Here is a 23,904-nt window from a genome sequence, read left to right as displayed (position 1 = left end):
ATACTCGAACGTCAATTTCCTGTGTTTATAGACTTTTTCCAAATTCGGAGCTGTTGGTTCTATGTTGAATCTGTCCGGCCGCAGAAGTTTGTCCATTTTTTTTTTTTTTTTTTAAGTTGATAAAGTAGAGATAATAGAAGAGCAAACAGGAATGCCTTTCGTAAAGGTTTTATCAACTTAAAAGTATACACATGTTTTTGAGAAATCAATATGGCGGAATGCTTAATGGGAATAACTACGATCCTTTATTTCTGGAAGAGTCAAAGCAATTTATTCTAACAATAAGAGTTCAAATAAGTAAAACATATTTATTTTTTTTTTAAATTTAAATACACGTATTGAACAAAAATTTACCTCGAAGTTGCAATTAAAAAGAATTATATAAATTTAATATTGTTTTTTTTTTAAATAGCGTTTTTTTTTCAAATTAATATATACTATAATCAGTTGAATTGCCAAGAAAAAGAAACTTCGTAAACATTAATTAATTTTTGAAAGATTAAAACGATTAAAATTCCATTATTTTAAAATGTTCCGTTACAACATAGATTTTTAATTAATTGTGTTTAATATATTTTTTAAAATGTTAAGTTTTAATATAAATGTAGCTATTTTCAGCTATTTTATTTCTAGATTAAAACCAATTTGAAAATATTATTGCACAAATATTAAGCATTTTGTAGGCCCCATCTTATTTTGTTTGTCTCTTTTTACCGAACAAAATATGGAAGCCGTAGTTAAGCAAATGAACATTCAGTAAAACTGTATTTCATATTTAATATACAAATGTTTATAATATTATTAATCATTAAACTGTGTAAATCTTAAAACCTAATAAAATTATAACAAAGATTAATTATTAATTGCAGTTTGAAGAAGATAAACAAAGGTTTTAAAAAATCATTAAGTCGCTTCTACTTTTCCATAATTTGTATAGAAGTCTGACGTCACGGAATCATGCACTCCTTTTTTTTTCACAATTCTTCACATTCGTTTGGCAGTGCCTACTGTACTGGGTCTCAAAATCGTATGCATATTGTTACTGTTTACTTTTTTTTTACGTTGAATAAATTGTAATTAAAATGAAGATCTTTTTTGATGAGCAAAAAGGTTTTATTCAATATAAAATACAACCAGTAGGGATGTATAACAAATGAACGGCAAACAGAATGAAGAAATGAATGAACGCGCCAATGCCAACGTTATTTTTAAGTTTATACGGCTCATGCGTACTAACGCTATATATCACACCATAATACTCTCCGTCACATGCGAAAGAAAATATAATTTTAATAAAACAATTTTGTAATTGAAGCAAGATTGGAACTTTATAAAATAGATTGGTTTAAAAAAAAAATTTTTTTTAACAACTAAATAATTTTACTAGAACATTTTTTGAAGTACAGCAACTTTGAAGGGTCAACAACAAATTAATAATTTAAACGAAACATTTTTCCGAATTAAAGCAATATTGGATTTTTTTCCGAAACATTTTTTCAATTGAAGTATAATTGTGGCACCTGTTGAGTGAAAAGTCTGCGTAAGAAATTATAATTTCAATAAAACAATGTTATAATTAATGCAACATTGGATTTTTATAAAGTAATTTTTTAACATTTTATTTCGAACAAATAAATAGTTTTAATGAAACATTTTTCAAATCAAGCAATATTGAAGGGTCAACAACAAATTAATAATTTAAATGAAACATTTTTCCGAATTAAAGCTATATTAGAGTTATTGTCCCCTGTTCTTTGACAGAAAAACGCTACCTGGCGACAGTTTAGTGAAACACGCAAAAAAAACAAACAAAAAAAACAAAAACATGGCCTTTGCCCGTATATGCAGAAGTGCCTTTGTTTTTGTTAGACGCTGCCAAAACCGAGAAAAGTCAAGGTGATGTTTCTTTTTTTAAAAACTAATTAAAATCTATTAAAATCCAATATTTCTGGACAAATTTAGATTTTTTTCAGAAGGATAAACCCCTGAATTTTATTCTATTAAAAGCAGAATAATATAATACTTTTTGGGTTTGTTTTACAATCCACTGAGGTACGAAAAAGTGGGGGAAAACAACAACAAATGTATAACAAATAAATGTTATCAAATGTTATCAAAGGCAAGATAAGTTACTCTTCTATCTATCTGTAAAAGTTTTGGTTTTACTCACTTTAAAACGTTTATTAAGTTCGAAAAGCATACAGTGTCGAGTGTTAGGCGAGAACAAGAAAAATGACCGCGAATTGACACCTAAATATTTAAAGTTTTGATAATAGCTTAAAAATAATAAAATATACAAAATACTGTTAGAAACCAATCTAATATGTATTACCGTGTCATATATGGGGTGGGTTTCTAACAGTATTTGTATAATTTGATAACATTCATTTGTTATACTTATTATTTTTGTTTTTTGACCACTTTTTCGTACCTCCGTGGATTGTAAAACAAACCCTACTTTTTCTATAATTTTTAGTTTAAATTGAAAATTCGGTACTTGTACAGTTTAGTCAAGACATTCAAAAATGAAAATATCGAAAAAGGTTATATTGTACGTATCCGTTTTGGACTGAAGATTTGGACTAAAATTTCATTTAATTTGATCGTGTAGTTTTTTTTTTACAGCGGAAAAACACGTTCTTATGAGATCGCGTTGAAGTCAGCCATTTTGAAATTTGCTGAACACGCCACGGGGAGATAACTCCATGTAAAGCGCCCATACTCCCTCCCCATCTATATAATTCTATTTTTTCTTCATAAAAATCGAACCTTTTGTTCGGTATCATAACAAATTGTTTTTTCGCAGTAAAAAAAAAAAAAAAAAGAAAAAAAGCTACTTGATGAAATTAAGTGAAATTTTTGTTCGGAGAACTTCGTTCCAGAACGGATACATGCAACGTAACCTCTTTTTTTTTTTTTTTTTTTTTTTTTTTTTTTTTTTTTTTTTATAGATATTTTCATTTTTTAATGTCTTGACTAAACTGTACAAGTACCGAAAATTCTATCCAAAAATCAGTCAAGTACCAATTTTTCGCTGAAAAACATAAACAGTTAACAAAACTTGAAATATTAAAAAAAAAAATGGGTAAATTTTTAGATTAGGTCCACCTCCACAATGTAACCTCCACCTCTAGCAGTGTCAGAAATTTTGTGAAAACTATTGAATAATTCCACCTGCTATCTTTCGAAGCTTATAACTCCTCGAAAAATGTAATTCAAACCCTATTTTTTTTTTCAATTAAAGGAGTAAGGACCAAGGTTTCATTAAAAAACAAAAAAACAAACAAACAAAAAAACAAACAACGTGTTTAAAAAAAAAAAATGGTTTTAAAGTTCGGACTTTTCAGGTAAATTTCTAAAAAACACTACTTTTTTTTGTTTTAAATTTGAATATATTATTTATTGATCTTTTATCTTCAATTTGTGATATATAAAACTTTGGCACATAAATTAATTATTTACTTTTTAATAGACATTTGAAAATGGGAGGGGGGGCGTGAATTAAAAAAAAAAAACGTTTGTCTAAAATATTATATTCGGTTTATTGGAAAGAGCATAAAATTTCACATTGACCCTGAAAATATCGTAAAAATAGAATCAATAGAAAAATTTTGATAGATTTTTAAAGTTTAAAAATTGAAAAATACTAAACTCGTAACATTCAATTAATTTCATTACTATTTAAAAAAAAATATTTCTATTACTTTTTATACAACTTTAATAGTTTATTTTGGAAGTATAATCCATAAAGAAAATAAATAACCCACCTTTAAAAGAGAAATTACAAATTTTTTATATTTTATTTGCAGTTTCGTGTTAGGGGTGTCAAAATTCCTACAAAAATTCTGATACACCTAGTCCACCTCCACAATGTTCTTCTAAATGACAACTTTTATAGGTTTTCGACTATGCTGAATACGGAAATCGCATTGAAATTTTGCAGAAATTATCAGAAAGTAGTTATCGAGATATAAAAAGTTGTATTATGCATTGTATTCTTTGGCGGCCATCTTTTTTACGCGTGCGCGCGCCATAAACAAATCTACGCGCGTAACAAAGATGGCCGCCAAAGAATACAATGCATAATACAACTTTTTATATTTCGATAACTATTTATTTCTGCAAAATTTCAATGCGATTTCCGTATTCAGCATAGTCGAAAACCTATAAAAGTCGTAATTTAAAAGAAAATTGTCGAGGTGGACCTAATCTACAAAAAATATCAAAAAATGTTAGGATGATTTACTATAAGAATATGCAAAAATTATTAAATTATTAGGCGCTTATGTCAAGGGATACTTTAATCTAAGGGAGACAACCAGCATAAACATAGCAAAAATAAGCATATTTTGCAAGTTATAATTTGGGACGTTAATTGATTAACGTACACAAAACAAAAAGTAAACAACCTCTTACAATGAAACGATGTTAATAAACAAAAATTACATAAACTTGTTAATTAAGGAAAAAAAAACAACAAAAAAACACAAACGAACTTTTTTGAAGTATTTAAACCGTCAATTTATTATTTTTTTTTAAAGGAAAATTAAAAAATAAGAACTTTTTTTCCTTTATTTTAGGTAATCAATCAGCGTCAGGATGATTAAAACTTTTTTGAAGGAGATTTTAAGGTATTTAAACCGTCAATTTCTGGCTATGATAAAAGTTCGATTTTTTTTCTGTTCTGTAGTTTCACCTAGCAATTTCATAAACAAAATATACCGTAAAATTGAATTTAATAATAATAATAATAATAATAATAATAATAATAATAATAATAATAATAATAATAATAAAAAGGTGCACAGTTCTTCCTCTAACTAAGTACCTAAATTGTCAAAACTCTTATCCAAAAATAAATAAATAATAAAAATTATCCATAAAATCTTAAAATGTACAAATCTATATAAAAAAAAAGGAAAAACTAACAGCGTTCAAAGATGTTACAATGAAACAAAGTTAATTAATCAACAACAAAAATTAAATTAAACTTGTTTGAAACGATGGTAATTAATCCAAAACAAAAATTTAATAAATTTGTTAATTAATGAAAATAAAAAACTTTTTTGAAGCATTTGAACCGTCAATTTATTTATTTGTTTAAACGAAAATAAAAAATTAAAAAATAAATTTGTTTTTCTTTATTTTAGGTAATCAGTCAGCGTCAGGATGATTAAAACATTTTTTGCAATTAGCATCATTACTTTTTTTTTTGGTAATCTTAAAAGTTTGCTACATTTTGTAAATCTAATTAACTATAATTTTGTAAATCTATTTGACAATGTGAACTTTGCTGGTAGGTCTTAACTTAACTAAGGGAAGTAAATCTATTTTATTGAAGTTGAAAACAATCATTTCTTCTTCTTGTGAAAATTTGAAGGAATCGCTTATCTCCCATGAACCAATATCAACAATTCCGAAAACGCCGCTCAATTAAGGTTCAAAATTTTAAAAATTGTATTTGAATAGCGTTATGTCCCTTGTTATACCATTTCTAGCAACAGCTATGGGCAAAACATAATACTTGGCCTTCGGGACAAGATCAAAGTTTAGTGATTGCTGCACTTCATTTTCTTGTTCTCTGTCAGTGGAAGAGAAATCCTTCACGACTGACACAATTTTTATTGTTGTTCCTTTTCTCCACATTAAAAAAAGACCCTGGTGTCTACTGTCTAACTCTGTCCTGTGGGGAGGCATTGTAAATAGGAACAGCTATGGACAAATAGCTTCACTGAACCTTGCCTTGAGAAAGACAAAGGCTAAGGGAGTAAACCCCGACAAAAATCCCGTTTAAAATCCCAATAGGCAGATGGTGAAACACTGCAACACTTAATGTAAGAAGAAATGATTGTTTTCAACTTCAATAAAATAGATTTACTTCCCTTAGTTAAGTTAAGACCTACCAGCAAAGTTCACATTGTCAAATAGATTTACAAAATTATAGTTTAATTAGAGTTATCTCCCTTTAATGTTATATCATCATGGTCGCACAATCGCGGTTCTAATTAGATTTACAAAATCGGGGAAATGTTTACTTTAACTACAACAGAACACTGACCAATAAAATAAATTTACCGTTTGCATGGTATTAACCCCTGGACCCTCGCACTATTTTGTGCCATATCACGGTGAGCAGTTCTTATAGAAATGTACGTGTACGCGCGTAGTCATGTAACCTTTCCCAAGGCTCATGAATACATGGTGGGCATTTTTAATGAGAGGAAATATTTTTCATGAAATGAAATAAAATAAAATAAAAAATTTTTCCATCACATTTATTCTTCCGTTTTCCTGCTTTCCAGCTGACTACAATATGGTTGTCTTCAAGTCTAACGTAAACAAGTTCTTGATTAGCCGTTCCACTTGTTAACAAATTTACCGAATTTCCATTTACTAACGATTACTATATTGTCCAATTTCTACTGTACACTCTTTAACCCTTATCCTTGAGTGGCCTCTTGGCCTTGATAAGTGGTGATACCTATGTAAACAACAACAAAAAAAGTAGTTTTCACCTTATTTAACAGTAAAAACAATGTTTCCAGTAAGTTTTCACGAGTGGTTTACAAACTGCATTACTTACAGAAAAACGGTAAATTAAACTGCAGAAGCACCTGTTAAAAATATACAAATTCTATAATTGAATACCCCCTCCTCAATAACAAAAAAGGAACGAAAAACAAAAATGTTTTTGTAAACCGCTTGTGAAAACTTAATTTTTAAAGATTGATTAAAAGGCATAAAAAACTATGTAACACAGAAAAATGAACATTTTTTTTGTTTTTGAAAACTTTCTTATTTCAAATATCTGCTAAAAATTTCTCTGCGATGTGACAAGTCATTTTACTATGTGCGAGGGAACGCATTATGTAAGAATACTGTAAACGAAGGTGGTGAGATGGCACAAAATAATGCGAGGGTCCAGGGGTTGATACCTTGCAAACAGTAAATTTGCGACAGGTTTGCATATCAGATTCGTTGTCAGCGAACCCGAAAACTCTTAGAAAACCAAATTTTATTAGTCGGTGTTCTGTTCTAGTTAAAGTAAACATTTACCGAAAATTGTAGTCAAAAAGAGTTATTTTCCTTTATTGTTTTATTAACATTGGTCTGAAGAAGATAAATCTATTTCAGTAATAATTGTTAGAAGCATTTTTTTTTCAACTATTTTATTTACTGTAACAATGTTTTACAACATTAATACAAAAAGTTGTAAAATGTGATAATAAAATAATATTTCTTAAAATGTGCGAGTAATTGTAAGATAATTTTTTTCAACTACACATATAAAATAGATTTACCTCCCTTAGACTAATAACCTAATCCATCGAGGTTCTCTCTTTATTTATTGTTATATGATCGCCCAATCGAGATTTTAATTGCCGATTATATTTACAAATGTATAGTTAAATAGTTATTTTCTTTTTAAATTTTTGGAACCGAATATTTAGTGGGACTACAAGGTACATATCTGCCAAGACTAAGCTTGTTTGCTTTAATAATTACAAGAAACCTTCTCAACCATCAATAGCTATGGCTAATAATACATTACCTGAAAGTACTTTGTTCAAACTCCTTGGCTTAACGTTCACAGAGAACATGAGTTGGAACAGATACATCAGAGACATTGCTGCGTCTGCAGTAACGAATGTGGGCTCTCTCTACTGTGCCAGAATGTTACTTACGCCTGAGAATATCCTGTACCTCTACAAGGCCACTATTCGACCATGTATGGAATATTATTGTCACATTTGGGCTGATATATCAGCCTTTCACTCCTGGACAGGGTTCAAAATGAGTCGCCAACGTAATAGGTTCTGAACTGTCATCTAAGCATTAACCTCTGTGCATCAAATGAAATGTTGCATCTCTCTGTTTGTTTTACAAATATTTTAATCGTGGATGCTCCGATGAACTACAAGCCCTTGTACCTCCTCCCGATGTTAATATTCCCGTCAAATCTGACAAGCAGCAAAGTCCTACCCCTACACAGTAGAGATCCCCAGATGCCATAAAGCCTTCTACTCTAGTAGTTCCTTTCCCCAGAACTGCTAGATTTTGTAATTCTCTTCCGGATTCCTGTTTCCCAGACTGTACTGACATGCAGAAATTCGAGTGTAATGTGAATAGATATCTTGCTGCTAAACTCCCGAAATTTGCTGCTAAACTCCCAAAATAGTGTCCCTACAATTATATTCCAAATAGTAACCCCCCACACCAAAATGGCACTATGCTTTTGTTTGGGGTGAAAATGCAATTAAAAAATATCGTATTTGTTTATAGCTTCAAAATTCATTGATATTTTATGAAATTTTACACAGATTACCACAGTCAAGTTATCTACTCACCTACTAATTATAAAAACGAAACCAAGAAATGAACCTGAGCGAGAGTTGAAGGCTATGTCTTTTATTTATAATTTCAGAATTCATGTTTACTTATAAGCGAAATTTTACACAGATAAGGTATATCATCAGTTATGTACACATTCCCAGCACTTTCAGGCTTGCAGTTATGAAGAGATGTCAATAAGCAATAAAGATGCGGCATGGAAACGAGTGTTGAGTGATGCTTTAATGTACAAACACTTTCCTGTTTATAACTTTAAAATACATAGGCATTTTTTCAGGAAAATGTTTCACACATCATCTAGAGTCAGGTCATGATGTACGTGAATAAAAGGCCTAACCACAGAGAAATGGCATCATGCCTGAAAGAGAATGAAGCAAGATATGTTGAACAGTTAGACTGTCGATAATGTCTGAGAACTTTTTACAAAAGATATTAGAAAATTTCAAAAATTTTGTTGGAAAAGAGAAAAATAAGGAACACGATTTATACTGAAAGCGAACTTAATACAATGTTAAAAAAAAGAAGAAAAATGAGAATTTATTCAAAAGGGAAAAGTTGTGCATTCTTGTATGAAACAATATTTTGTAAATAAATCGTTTGTTGTTTCATGAATTTTAAAGACTAAAACTCGTTTATTATTTATTTAATAATTGCATTTAAAAATGACCAAAATGAAATCATCTGATTTCTGCTGCCATGAATTGTTTGGCAGTGGCAGGTAGCAAAAGCCACTGGCTGTGATTGTCAGCACTGATATCGGCTTCCACTAGAATTCTCGTTACTGAAATCGTCTGTCTTTAAGTCATACACTGACATCCATTCGCGGTCACTGGGTGCCTGTGGTGGGAACCAGATCACTGGCAGTTAGTGCTAGGCAGTTGCTTGTGTTTAATGGCGTTTACTTGTGTGTACTTATAGACCTTAGCTGTTTTTATAATTTTCACTGTTGATTCCCGGCTTATGTTATCATTCACTGATGGCCATGACCAGTATAGGCCTCTATTGGACTGCACTTATTTGCATTTACCGGTATGCATTGGCTGCCTGGATCATGCCAAATGTCAGGCCTCATTGGACTGCTCTGATCTAAAATTTTTCCGAAGCTACTACTATCAGAATAAGGAAATCCTTGATTGTAATTGATGGCAGTCAGTGAAGGACAAATAAGTACTGTCCAATTTAACATAAAATGATCCTCCCATTTTCAGGTTATTATTACGTTTTATGACAGGACTGTTAATTCTTTATATATATATATATATATATATATATATATATATATATATATATATATATATATGTATTTGTTTTTACATAAGCAGTAACTGCTTATGTAAAAACAAATAAAAGTATAGCTTCCTCTATTTCGGTATTGAGCACTCTTGTATTAACCTTGCTATACTTCACTGGTTACCTTATCTCTGAACAATAACCTCAAATTATATATATATGATGAAAATAATGGAAATAATATTCCAACAAAATAGAGAAATAAAAAGGGACAAACCGAGTTATGTGTTCATCAATGTTTTATCTTTATTTCGAGACTTCCTCTAGATGAATGAGATTAAGAAAACAAAAACACCAGTACAAATATTCGAAAATTTTTCATGTGCAAAGTGTGACGTTGTTCTGTTTCAGAAATGGAAAAGACGGAAATTCAAAAAAGAAGAGGAGCTTATGTTGTTAAAGAGAGGGAGATTTTTAATGTCATTTAGTCGTTAATATGTTTTTAAAAGATATTAACACAGTTAATATTTTTTCTGGGAAAATATGTCTGTTAAGAGTGTGTTTTTGCTATGTAATTAATTGATTGAGATTATATGTAATTAATTATTACATGAGGTGTTTCTATGGTGTGAGAGGGTTAACTTGTGTTAAGAATTAAATTATGCATAACTTCGCTTACTGGCTGTCCATGGACCAAGATATAATTAACATGATTAAAACATATAAAGGTTGTTCTTTGGCTGCAAAGGTACAACCGATTATCTACAAACCCTAGTCAAAATCTGAACAACCGTGATCCAGGATACATATGGACTTTGCAGAATCACTGGATGAATTCTATTACTTGATAGTGATGAATAGTTTTTCCAAATGGTCAGAGGTGCTAAGATGCAGGAAACCCACCATAGCGGTAACCATTAATTTCTTACATGAGCTTTTTGCTCGTTTTGGTGTTCCTGATTGCCTGGTTAGTGATAATGCTGCACAATTCACTTCTTCAGAGTTTCAAGAATTTTGCGAAACATATAAGTTGACCAAGCAGAGCGCTTTGTAGACACCTTAAAAAGGGCATTAAGGAAGGTTTATAGGTCACCCACAGAAAAAGCTCTACAGCAGTTTCTTCAAGTATACAGGATTATGGTAAACCCTAACACCTCAGCAGGCAAATCACCAGTGGAGGTTATGTTTGGCTGTAAAATCAAATCAGTATTGGAGAAGTTGCTATCAAGACAAATCACACATAGAAGAACCTGTATGGTACCACTAAAAAATAAAATAGAATCTTTAAGAGAAAGTGTACTTTAAGCATTTTAAAAATAATGTTCCATTTTTGGAACTGGGAAAAGTAATACAAATAATCAGAAATGTGATCTTAAGATCACATTTCTGAAATGCTTGAAGTACACATCGAAAGACCAAAATTCACACACAAAAGGCATGCGAACCAGATACGCAAACATATGACTGAGGACCAATAAAAGTTTCTTCAGGAAGAAGTAGAGGCTATTGAAACCGTCTACGACATGTTTGATATTCAACCTCCCCAAATCACACCAGAACCACAGCATTCAGGCAGGAAAAGGAAAATAACCAAGCTATTATGGTCCACCCAAAAAGGAAAAAATACTGATACACTGTTCAAAGTTATCAGCTTGGAAGGGGGCGTGTTGTGGCAGAACGAACCAATGTTACTGTTTAATAGATTATTCCAATCTCCAAAAATACTGTGAGATTAAGCAGTAAGGTGTCAGTCAATATCCAGTGAACCAACCTAGGTCGTTCATGAGCTACGACGAACAACCAACCTATTATATGCTTTGCAATACATGTTTTTGATGTTCTGTTTTTCTTTGTAATCCATAACAGGGCTATAACATTCCTCCTGGCAGGTTGGGTCTGTTTGAGACTCTCAGCTTTTGTTGAGGGGAATTGTGTTTCAATCTGGTCAAGAAAAGATTTAATGCTGCAAGTATGTCATTCACCCAAGTAGACAAGTACCATTTGTAAACTAAAAAAGTATTATAAACATCTATAATTTTTTTTTTACAAACTGAACTTCTATTTTTGCTTAGTATGGGGACTCTTTTATTGCAGCACTGACTGGATCAATAGAAATCATTTTTATTGTGGAAAATAATCGCAACCCTGTGAATACATACGGTGCAGCAAGTCTAAGTGCACTAGTGCATGTTTACATAATATAAATAAGTGTATTATTTAATATTTACCTATTCAAGTTTGCAATATCATATATAAGCAATGAACAATTTACTCACGAGAACAAATATAACATGATTTCGGTTTCAATGTAGGAAAATCAAGCTCAAAAAATGGGAAAAACAGTCAAAAATGCCTACTTTTCCTGTGATCGATAAAAGAAAAGACAACATTCCAATCATAATGTGAAAAATAACAAATTTTATTGATGAGCGAGACTTTTGTCTTACCATTCTAATTTTATCAGATATGGCATCCTGCTGAATTAGAAGTAGAAACAGTTTACCTGTTTTCTTATGAAGACTTAGAGACTAATATCTCCCTATAGAATTTGAAGTTTGTTAGGACTGCTGTACCCATTATATTCTTCCACCTGATGTTTTCTGATGCTATTTTCCATCAACCATTTTATCCTTACAAACTATATTATTTGGATTTCCTAAAATTCAACTAATCTAGATAATGACCAAACTCAACGTCACTTAAATTTGTATAACTCATAAAATATATATGCTTGTCCATAGTGAGTGAACTGTAATTAGATCTGTGTAGTAATTACAAATGCTTTTATGTTTGCTAGAATCTTTTCAAATAAACTTGTATTAAGTTCATCAAATGAGATATAAACAACATTGCAGAAATTGTAATTGAATTACACATAGTTTAAAATTACTATTTCTTTTTTTTAGTTTCAATTTACTATGGTTGAAGTTCTCAAAAAATTCCTGGAGCTAACACTTAATTTCTATATAAGGTACATAGACATCCAAATATTTCATTACTACATTATATATTATACATTATATTACATTTCTCTTGGGCTCTTAGTCTAACTGGATTCCTGTAAAATGCTTTTGACTTGTAATGGGGGTATGAGACGAATGGATTCGCCAATCATTTTTATAACCAACGGCTGTGCTAAACAACCAATGAAAACGTCCCAAAATTATTATAAAAATTGTCGAATTTTGGATTCAATCAGTTCGCCGTTTACTACATCATGGACCGCATTTAATTCTTGGCCACCATCTTGGTTACTAATCTGAACTACACCGCCATCTTGGTTACTGATCTGAACTACGCCGCCATCTTTGTTCAACACAATGCCTCAAAACTTAACAATGAACCAATCACGGTACATAAGAATTCATCTAGTCTGTACTCTCTTCACTGTGTACTTTTACATGCTCATCCAATTTCGACTTCCTCCAAAATGATTTTATACATACTTTACAAGAATATGGTTTTTCTCCAGTATGGGTTAGAATGTGTTGCTTTAAACAACTCGTCTGTGAAAAGGATTTACCACATATTTGACAACAATATGGTTTTTCTCCAGTGTGTACTCTCATGTGTCTTCTCAATGTTGAATTCTGTGTAAAGCAAGTACCACACACTTCACAAGAATATGGCTTTTCTCCAGTGTGTATTCGCATATGCTCATTTAACATCCAATTTTCAGTAAATGATTTACTACACACTATACAAGAATATGGTTTCACACCACTATGTTTTGTATTATGTCGATTTAAATGAGCTTTCTCGGAAAATGATTCCCCACATAAATCACAGGAATATGGTTTTTCTCCAGTGTGTGTTCTCATATGTCGATTTAGATTTCCTTTGTCTGAAAATGACCGACAACATATTGCACAACAATATGGCATCTCTCCTGTGTGCGTTCGGATATGTCGATTAAGATTATCTTTCTTTGAAAATGAAATTCCACATATTTTACAAGAATATATTTTGTCTTTAATGTGTAGTCTAATATGTCGGTTTAAACGACTTTTCTCTGAAAATGATTTACCACATGCTTCACAAGGATCTAGTTTCTCTACAGTGTGTGTCTGCAAATGTCGGGTTAAATTTCCTTTCTTTAGAAATGGCTTGCAACATGTTTCACAAAAATATGGCATTTTTACAGTGTGTGTCTGGATATGTTTTAGATTATCTCTGTTTAAAAATGGTCCACACATTTCATAAGAATATTGTTTCGTTTTTTTATTTCATTTTTACTTCAGTGGAAGTAGTCAGAAATAAAAGGAATTTTTCCTGGGCTAATATTGGAATTTTACACGAGATAAACATCCAAATGTTCGATCAGTATTCTCCTCAACCTCTTAAATGTTAAGTTAATAAAACAATGAAAAACCGGAATTTTGCTGTACCTTATTTAACACTTAATTATGTCACATTTTTCTTTTTTGTAGCATTTTTTGTTATGCTAATATAAGAATTCATGTGGTCTAGTGGAGTACCCAGGTTAACATTTATACTTTAGATAAAATCGCTAAGATCTTATTTGGAAGCTTTTCTCCAAACATGATCTACCAGATACTTTACAAAAACGGGACTGTCATGAACTATTTGCTCTGACATGGTTTATAAACTTTTAGTTGAAAATTATGTGCCACTTATCTCACAAGGGAAAGTCTTCTCCTCAGTGTGTATTTTTGTATGACTTTAATAGCCAGACATGCATTTCATTTGTTTTTGCCTACATGTATGTATACACTGCAAAAATATTTTAATACTTTTAACATCCACACAATAAGAATAACAGGATATCTTGCAACAAATATCATAAAAGGTTACTTTGAAGGTGAATTCTGAGCCTTTTATTACTTCTAACTTTCAGAATATTTCAGCCCTTGACGTTTTCCAGGTTTCTATTCTTTTATGAGGTCACAATCCATTTAAATATCTAAAAATGTATTGTTTTAACTGTTTATCTGTAAAAAAACAAGAGAAAATAAACATACATTATCATATATAGTTTAAAAATGAAGACAGCAAACAAAATGTGATAAAAACAATTTCTTGAAATCGATAAAAGGGCATTGTTATGGTGCAAATATTGTTGAACAAAACCTGTTTTTTTCATTTTAAACATTAATATGTCAAAATTTGATTATAACGAGATGAGAAGTAAAAATCCTGAATTTTACTGTGGAAGTATATTTTAATCAAAAGCATACTTTTTTTGCAATTTACAAAATTTCCACAGCATATAGTTTGCAAAGTCAGATACATCCATTATATCTATATAAACTAGGTTTCTACTTGGATTAAGGTAACATATCGACAAAAAAATAATAAGATAATCGTTGTGAGAAAGTGCAGACATATATCATCAGAAATATTATGTAACAGTGCAATTATCTAAATATAAATATTATAATTAAATTAATATTATAATTAAATTAATATTATAATCTCGAAAATTAAGAAAAATAAAAATTTTGTAAGAGGACATTTCCATTTTTACTGATGTTGAATGTTATTTCAATCTGATTACATAATTCAAACACATCACATATCTTTGGGGAAAAATAACTGCCTCAATAATACTTTAAAAGAAAATGAATATAAAACGAAATAACTTAAATTCCAAATTTCTGTATTTTTTGAATAATTAATATTTTCTAAATGAAATTCAGTTCACTCTTCATCAATATTAATATTGATGTTATTGATATATGAGAGTGCATATGTAACAATAATAATAATAAAAACTAATGGTCCTTTCCAATGAGAAGTTAATGGTAAACTGCTGTTGTGATAATGCAAATTAATTTGCAAAGATTATCAAAAGATGATGAGCACATGAAATCTGGGGAGACTTGTCACTCAGACTCCAGGTAACATTACCAGTTATTACAAGTAATCTCTGATAATAACCTGTTTGAGAACTCCTAGTGAGTACAAATAATAATAAAGCATGTGCTTACACTGAATTCAATTTGTATCTATTTCTACTAATTTTCTAATATTTGTTATATTTTTCAACATTTTTATTCAGATAGTTATGACAGTTGGAGAATGGCATAAATGTCTTGCAACCGAATCCCAAGAATAAGGGCAGGAGAAAAGCATCTACAGGACAATAGTGCAAATGTTTTTGCTGGGTTGAAGAGCATACCTTGCCCACTCAGATGCAAAAACAAGCATCGACTGGAGGTATACCTGTGCTATGTAAGGGTGGTTGGGACAGAAATTTGTGTATCACTGGCATAAAAGCTTGGGAATAAAATCAAGTCGTCACAGTTACAATTGGATGTTGCATTGTTCATTAATGTCAGCAGGTGGTTGATGAAGAGCGAAAATAATGTTGGTGCAATAATACTCCCAGCACCCTGGTTGAGACAGGAAGCTCATCCAATAAACAGTCAGCGACCAAAGTTCCCTACAGCCAATTAGATAGTTGCAGATCCACAAAAAGAGCCTGCCTCAGACATCAAATTAAGATAGCTTCTACTGCACGGCCAAGTGAGGAACAGTTCTAAATGTGTTGGTAAGCTCCCAAAATGCCGAAATTATGCACTTTTTAGCTTCATTTTTTGAAATCAAGGGCTGATAAAGACAAACAGTATTTTCAGCAGTAAAATGCGATTTTCAAAAAACGAATTGAGATGGATGGTGAACTTACGTCTTACAAGATGTGAAATAAGGCAGTTGATCACAATGTGCTCCATGACCTTGCCAAAATAAGAGGTCAGAGAAATTGACTGATATGAACAGTAAAACAAAATTGAAAAGTAAAAATCTTGTAAAATCTGAAAATATTCTAATCAAAAAGGTTTCTTTTTTCTGATTTAAAAAATATTCAGATCAATTCTTGATTTACCCTGATTACATAAAAAGTACTGCTAAATTTAACATTAAATGATCTCCCATCTCCAAAAGTTGTAACATCTTAGGAATGAACTCTTAAACTGTTTCAATTTAGCTATGAAGATAAATTCTGCATATTTTGCTTTTCAAGTTTATAAGAAAAATGTAAGCTATGTGTAGACAAAGACACACAAATGCATCTGGATGAAAAATAAATAGAAAGCATAAGTGAAGCACAATAATCGCAGACACTCATAATGTAACACTAAGGAAAGTTATGAAAAGACTAAAATGACTAGTAATCATTCAGATTTTGATTCAAATAGAAAACCATTACTTATCACCCTCATAACTATTCTAATAAAAATTATGTCCATAACCGAGTAAGTCCATTCCCAAAAGAATAAAAAATTAAATGCACATACTGTGGTAGACAGAATCACATGATATCAGAATGCAGAATACGAAAAAGAGATAACGAAGCAAGTACAACCTGCAAACCCCATGCATTCACAAAACAAATAAAAATTCATCCTCTCCCTCACTCATCTCTCTCAAGTTCAGACACAAATAAAAAAGTTTCTGAACCATTCCTAGATACATACTAACTATTCATATCTGAGGGTTGCGTTTCCATAAGAGACCCAAATAAAATTACACCTGTAAAAAACTTATGAGACACAGGGGCTTCTCAAACATTATTGCTAAAAGGGATTTTACCACTATCTGACTCGACCTCCATGGGAGATTATGTCTTGCTACAGGGAATAGATTTGAGTGTCACAAAGTGAAACGAACACGCATGGTGACCCTACCTTTTTAAAATTAATTTTGAACGAGACGCGCGTTTTTATTTGATAAAAAAAAAAACGAACATTTCAACAAAGTAAAACAAGTGACCTACTACTGACAAGAACCTCAACGAACCACAATGACAAAACCCCTCATCAGACTCGGCAGAAAAATAAACACGAAGCTGTCAACTTCATACCGAAGTTTTAAAAAATTCGAGCTCGACAAACATTACCCTGCAACAAATGCAAGGAGCAAAATCACATAGGCCTATGCACATTCTCTCCCGCACAGCAACTGCAACAACAAATAAACAATTACAGGACATCCCTATCAACACATAGGAAGAAGTTGAATCAACAATACGAGTTGAGATGCACACCACGCATGCTGATAAACTCACAACTTGGAAGTTTCATTGACAGCCGGCAACCACACCCCGTTCAACACGAACGAATGAGCAATAAACGCCCGTACAGTCAATGTACACACACTACCGCAGACCCACTTGCGAAGACACTGTCAACTTGACAAACCACGTCAACATGAAAACAAAAATTTTCCTTCCAAACGAACACTTCACTTCACTGTCCAAGCAACTCGTTGCACATGTCAGCACACACACACACACACACACACACACACACACACACACACACACACACACACACACACACACACACACAAAAACAAACAAACAAATGTCAGCCTAAAAAAAAGAATAAACGCCTTTTCCACGCGTAAGTAAAAACTTTTTTTTACGAACACACTCCGTTTTTGAGTTTTTTTTTTCAAACAACCACACCAACAGCAAAAAAAAAAAACAGGACAGAAAGTCAATTGCCGAAAACATTACAAGATATATATATATATATATATATATATATATATATATATATATTAAAACACTGCATATTTTTTTTTCCTGGGAAGAGGAGTATTGTGCAAGCCTTTTCTAGTCTCACACAAAAACACACGTTCACATGTCAAGCTATATTACTTGTCATATACATATACGCACACAAACATACACGCGCACGTCCACACACGTACATATATTCATGTTCGCGTATATACACTCACATTCACATGTATACACACACATGCTAACATGCACACACGTATGCACACATGGGCAACGTCACTTCCCCTTTCAAAGGAAATCCACACATGCGCAAAAGACCACTGGAAACAACAATAAAAGCAAGAGCAATAAGCTACTTTTTCCTTTTTCAACTCTCTCTTTCTACAGGCCGGACTGCCATTTCTCGTTTCTCTACTCCATTTCCTTTTCTTGCCATGCACGAACAAACATTGGTGACCCGAACGTGAGATGAATACGCATCTCCTTTTCTTTCTATACCACCAGTCCCGCAACAAACGATGGTGACAACCACGTGGACATGGACACGTTTTACACCTAAAACATTCATTCTTCAACAGTAAATAAACGACACGTTTATTTTATCCAGCAATTGAGTTTTGTTTCCTTCTTTCCATTCGTTTCATTATTTTCTTTTGTAGCGAGTTAGGATATTTATATCCTGGCCCGCAACAAGTCTATGCAATATTTAAGAACAACTTGGTAGATAAACATTTATGGACGAGAAAAACGTTAGCATTTAATAAAATAGAAATACATAAATTAAATACTTAAATAAAATGTAGTTATTAATACTTGAATCTAAAGATAAAAAGTATGATTAATATAGAAGTCACTTATCTCGAAAAAACACTTCCGTCTCCAAAATGTAAACTGTAGAAAAGAATTTTAGTTTTAATAACATCAGCGTTCAAAAGACATTTTTTTCTTTTTCTTTTTTTTAAATTAACCGTTGAAAGAAAAGCGTGTTTTGTGTTAGGGGTGTCAAAAATTCCCCCAAAATTCTGATACACCTAGGGTAGCACTTGCGTACGCCAGACAATAATTTTAATATATTTTCCAACATTTTTGATAAAAATCGTATAAACCAGCAACGTTTTTGTCCCAAAATTTAATTTCATTATTCTAGTATATTTTAATATGTAAAAAAACTAAGATGTGAACCCCCCCCCCCCACACCCGACCCCAATAAATTCTGATAACATTGCATTGGGGGCGATATGAGATTTTTTTTTTTTTTTAATATTATTTTCTGCCGCTTGCCTGTTTCCCACCTGACTACAACTTGGACGTCTTCAAGTCCAATATAAACAAATTCCTGACAAACCGCCCCCTTAAGACACTATCAGAACCCCCAATACTAATGATTACTACAATACTATCTCATTGTATACGCAATAACCCTTATCCCTGAGTGACCTTCGGGCCTTGATAAGTGGTGATGGTGACCCCATGTAAAAAAAAAAAAAAAAAAAAAAAATTTCAGTTTATATAAAATTCAGCCTTTTTTTTTATTTTTTTTTATTTTTTATTTTTTTTATATGTCTGTAAAATGTTAACATAATATCAGAGTTATGTGCCCCTATTGGGAACAACTCCCCGGGTGAAGGTAACTGTCATGGCGACCTTAGAAAGGCATTTACTTGCGTGCTAAGTTATTACTGAAAGGAAGTATCCTGTTATTATTCCCACATATAAAATATTACATATTTTAATTATAAAAAATTAACGAAACTGATCAATTATTTGATTTTGAGAGAATTTTAAAAACGCGTTGTTTTCATTGTTTACGTCAAAATATGTAGGACTAACATGTGGTTCCAATTTCCCGTTTTTTAGCATTTCGAGAAATTCTTTGCAAATTCACTGGAGAGTAAATAATAATAAAAAAAAATCTTTTTTTTTTTTTTTAAAATCTTTTTGAGAATACTGCAAAAAATTACAATGGATCAATTTTATTTTTAAAAGTTTTTACTGTTATTTGTTTTTCAGGTCGAAATTTCCGCTTTTTATTATGGCCATGCCTAATCTTTATTCCAGGTTTGTATTAAATATGAGGGTTCGTTTATTTAGACTAGATTTACAAAATGGAATAAAAACAAATCTTCAACTGGTACAGCTTTTAAATCTGACAAAAGCAACGTCTTTTTTCTTTTTTTTTTTTTTTTTTTTTTTTACTGTAAACACTAATTAACCTTAACTTAACGGTAAGCTAATTCGTTTTTATCCGGTTCAAAAAATGTACGAGTACACTTACAGATTTGTAAATTTAAAATGAAAACCTTGTGACAAATCACCTTACGAATAAAACTTGATTAAATAATATAACGTGTTACATGCAAAGCTAGATTGCTTCCTCTTTAACATCACTTTAGTTGATAAAAAGTTAATTTGCTACTTTACTTCGTGTTTTTCCCTATACTTTACAAAAAAAAAAAAAGAAGAAATTAAGGGAATTAATACTTACTCTTCGTCAAATCGTGTTACCCATAAGTTGTTTGCTTTAAATAAAGAATAAAATAACGACTATTTTAAAATTTGAAATTCAAATTTTACAAATAAGAGGTCGTCATCAAATAATATACTTTTAACAATTTCGATTGTTATTTTGACCCAAAATTGATGAATTCTCTCCCTTTGCTTTTAGCTCTGGTTTTTGTCGTATTTATTAACAGTGCATTAACTACGCTGTAACAGCGAAATTCGAAATTTTTTACTATTGAATTTTAAGGCAAAACAATGGTCTCTACTTAATTGTCATGTACTGTGGAAAAAAATAAACAAAATATATTTGAAAAATATATCCATTTTGTGCTTCCATACATCAATTGAGACACGCGGGTGCGGGTGCCAGCTTTCGGTGTGTTCTTAAAATTCAATCTTAAAAATTTCGAATTTCGCTATTATAGCGTAGTTGCACTTTAATTTTAATAAAGAGAAATGCGACAAAAAGAAGAGTTAAAAGCAGAGGGAGATTTTTTTTTTTTTTAAACAATTTCCGGTTAGAATAACAATCGAAAATGCTAAACGTACCTAATTTGATGACTATCTCTTTTTTTGTAAGATTTGAATTTGTACGATCCCTTTCTAGTCTCGCACAAAAACACGCGTTCACATTTCAAACCACGTTTCTTGTCATACACATATGCGCACACAAGCATACGTGCGCACGTACACACACGTACATATATTCACGTTCACGTGCATACACTCACATTCATGTGCATACACACACACTAACGTACACACGCACATGTACGCACACATGGACAACGTCACTTCCCCTTTAAAGGAAATCCACACATGCGCAAAAGACCACCGGAAACAACTATAAAAGCAAGAGACATAAGCTGTTTCCGCCTTTATCAATTTGGCTTCCGACCTGGCCTCACGTCACCTGCTACTATGCGTGGGGCAAGAGCCAACAGACAGTATGTACACCTTACACGCTTTCTATCTCCATGAACTGGATTGACTTTCTCTCTCTCTCTCTCTCTCTACAACAATATACTTTCCCTCTCACCAGCTAACAGCGAGAGACACATGCCAAACTGGATTGACTTTCTCTCTCTCTCTCCCTACAACAATAAACTTTCCCTCTCACCAGTTAACAGCGAGAGACGCACGCCAAACTAAACACGTGCTGTACCCTTTTCTTTCATTTGTTTCTTCATGAAACCACGTCAGGCGGCAATGCGCTGATAACCATATAGAACTTAGTATCATCGCTCGTAATGTGTCTGAGATGGAATTGAGCTTCTATTATCGAAAACCATCCCTCGACACTCGTCTCCATAAATTGTGGGGTTTTTACGCTAACCTGTTGTGCGTTCATTTTTATTATTACTAATTATTATTATTAATTATTATTATTATTATTACTATTAATTATTATTATTATTATTATTATTCCTATGATTATTATTAGTTACTATTATTATATATATTTTTTATTATTATTATTATTTATTTGTAGCTGCGACTAAATGAAATGGCTGGGGTGTGATAAGCAAGAAGAGAGAAAAGTGAGTACTCACCAGAGGTTAATTTCAGCAGGTGCTTGGAGAAATAGCGTCAATTAAAATTTATATATATATATATATATATATATATATATATATATATATATATGTGTGTGTGTGTGTGTGTGAATATATAGTCAATGTTTTTAAAGAAAAAAAACTGAGTTCGTTGATGCACACACGTGTTCCAAAATTGGCTTCACACACGTGCGTCTGGAAGGTTCCTTTTTTTGTGTGCGGGTGTGTGACCACACATGTTCCAAGATTGGCTTCACACACGTGCGTCTGGAAGGTTCCTTTTTCTGTGTGCGGGTGTGTGTGTGTTTCAGAATGAAATTTGGGATTCTGTATTGATTCTTAGTCACTTTTTTGTTGTTACAGAATAGTTTTTAGATCAGATTTTATTTTAGTCATTTATCTGGTGAGAATCACGAAAAAAAGGTTGTTTTTTTTACTGCTTATTTTTCTTGTTTGTTTTTGCCTTATTTAGCATAAACCGTTTCACAAAAATAGCAAAAATATATATATTATCGGCATTTCTTGGAAAGCAGATTTATATATACTTTTTTTTTTGTAAGGTTCTACTGTAGTTTTAGAAAGGCCTTTTCTTCTTTTTTTTTTACTCTGTCACGTTCTCATCGTTTTCGTTTTTTTTTTCTTTGAAGATTATGTGTATATACGCACGTCGGGCGTTCACCAAATTATGACGGTTACCATAGATTTTAATGACGTTTGAAAAAGGGTTACCATTTCGGTCGGTTCTCTTTTTGGGGCACCTCCGACATAAGAGAGCGAACAAGAGTGCTGGAAAAGAATGGGTGTGGAAAAGAAAACATCGGGTTATAATTAAGTGTGATGAGACTTTAGGATTGATGATGTTTTATAAAAGTTTCCAAGATTTAGGGGTACAAAGAGGATGGTACATTTCTTTGATAAAAGTCTTTATCCAGGGAAATTGGTCCATCACATGTTGATTCTTCTATCGTTCCCGCATGTCTGAGAGAGATTTCTTCTTTGTATCTCCCTCCGAGACAGTTCTCTATTCCGATTCGCTGAAACCTCTGGTGATGTTTAGAGAAGCAAGGAAAGGAAAAGTAGAAAAGTAGGGAGAAAGAGAGAAATAAGGGAAGCATACCGTAGCAGCATCATAATAGTAGTTCACTACAGATTCTAATCCAAAAACCTCAACGATTTGACACAACACGATCCCGAACAACTCCGTTGATTCGAATCCAAACACCGCCGACAATTCGACATGATTCTAAATGCAATGACTCAACACAACACGTTACCAGAGCAACCTTGGGAGTTACTCACCGAATTACTCTTATTGGCATTTTTTATAACCTTTGGACGAACTCGTTTTAATTATAGGTAGGCCTGACTTAGACATTGGCATACAATTCTTGAATGCTTCCGTGCATGTTTGTTACATAGACATAGTAGGTGAAGATTTTTAGTTACACCCTCTCTTAATAAGATTCTGTTCTTTTTTCTTTTTACACGATTACATATGAACACTCAAAAATAAAAGCCAATTGTTATAGAATTTAAAGTGAGATTAGTTTCCATGTAAATTTATCATTAAATCATCCCACTTTCCTGGATTATTCTTATATTTTATTGCAGTTAACTAATATTTTATCTCTAACCTTAAATCAGATTGTCATTTGTAAAAACACACAAAATCAGCTTGGAAAGCAAAACAGAATTTATCTGAACAAGCTGCCTGTCTTTATCAGCACTTGACCTCAGAAAGTGAGGCTAAGAAGTGCACAATTTTGGCATTTT

At 31.9% G+C, this 23,904-nt stretch overlaps 1 long non-coding RNA gene across 1 annotated transcript; it reads right to left on the bottom strand.

The window, feature by feature from the left end:
• Nucleotides 1-11,977: 11,977 nt before the first annotated feature.
• On the bottom strand, nucleotides 11,978-20,706 carry LOC145285772 (uncharacterized). Its single transcript, XR_013869070.1, has 2 exons — nucleotides 20,559-20,706; nucleotides 11,978-14,534 (listed from the first exon to the last, which is right to left on the bottom strand). It is a non-coding gene; the product is annotated as an uncharacterized LOC145285772 (long non-coding RNA).
• Between the last annotated feature and the right edge of the window lie 3,198 nt (nucleotides 20,707-23,904).

This window comes from Euprymna scolopes, chromosome 10 (assembly GCF_053919585.1).
Source record: "Euprymna scolopes isolate OS-2025 chromosome 10, ASM5391958v1, whole genome shotgun sequence".
Lineage (NCBI taxonomy): Eukaryota > Metazoa > Mollusca > Cephalopoda > Sepiida > Sepiolidae > Euprymna > Euprymna scolopes.
This window is presented reverse-complemented; position numbering and strand designations above follow the sequence as displayed.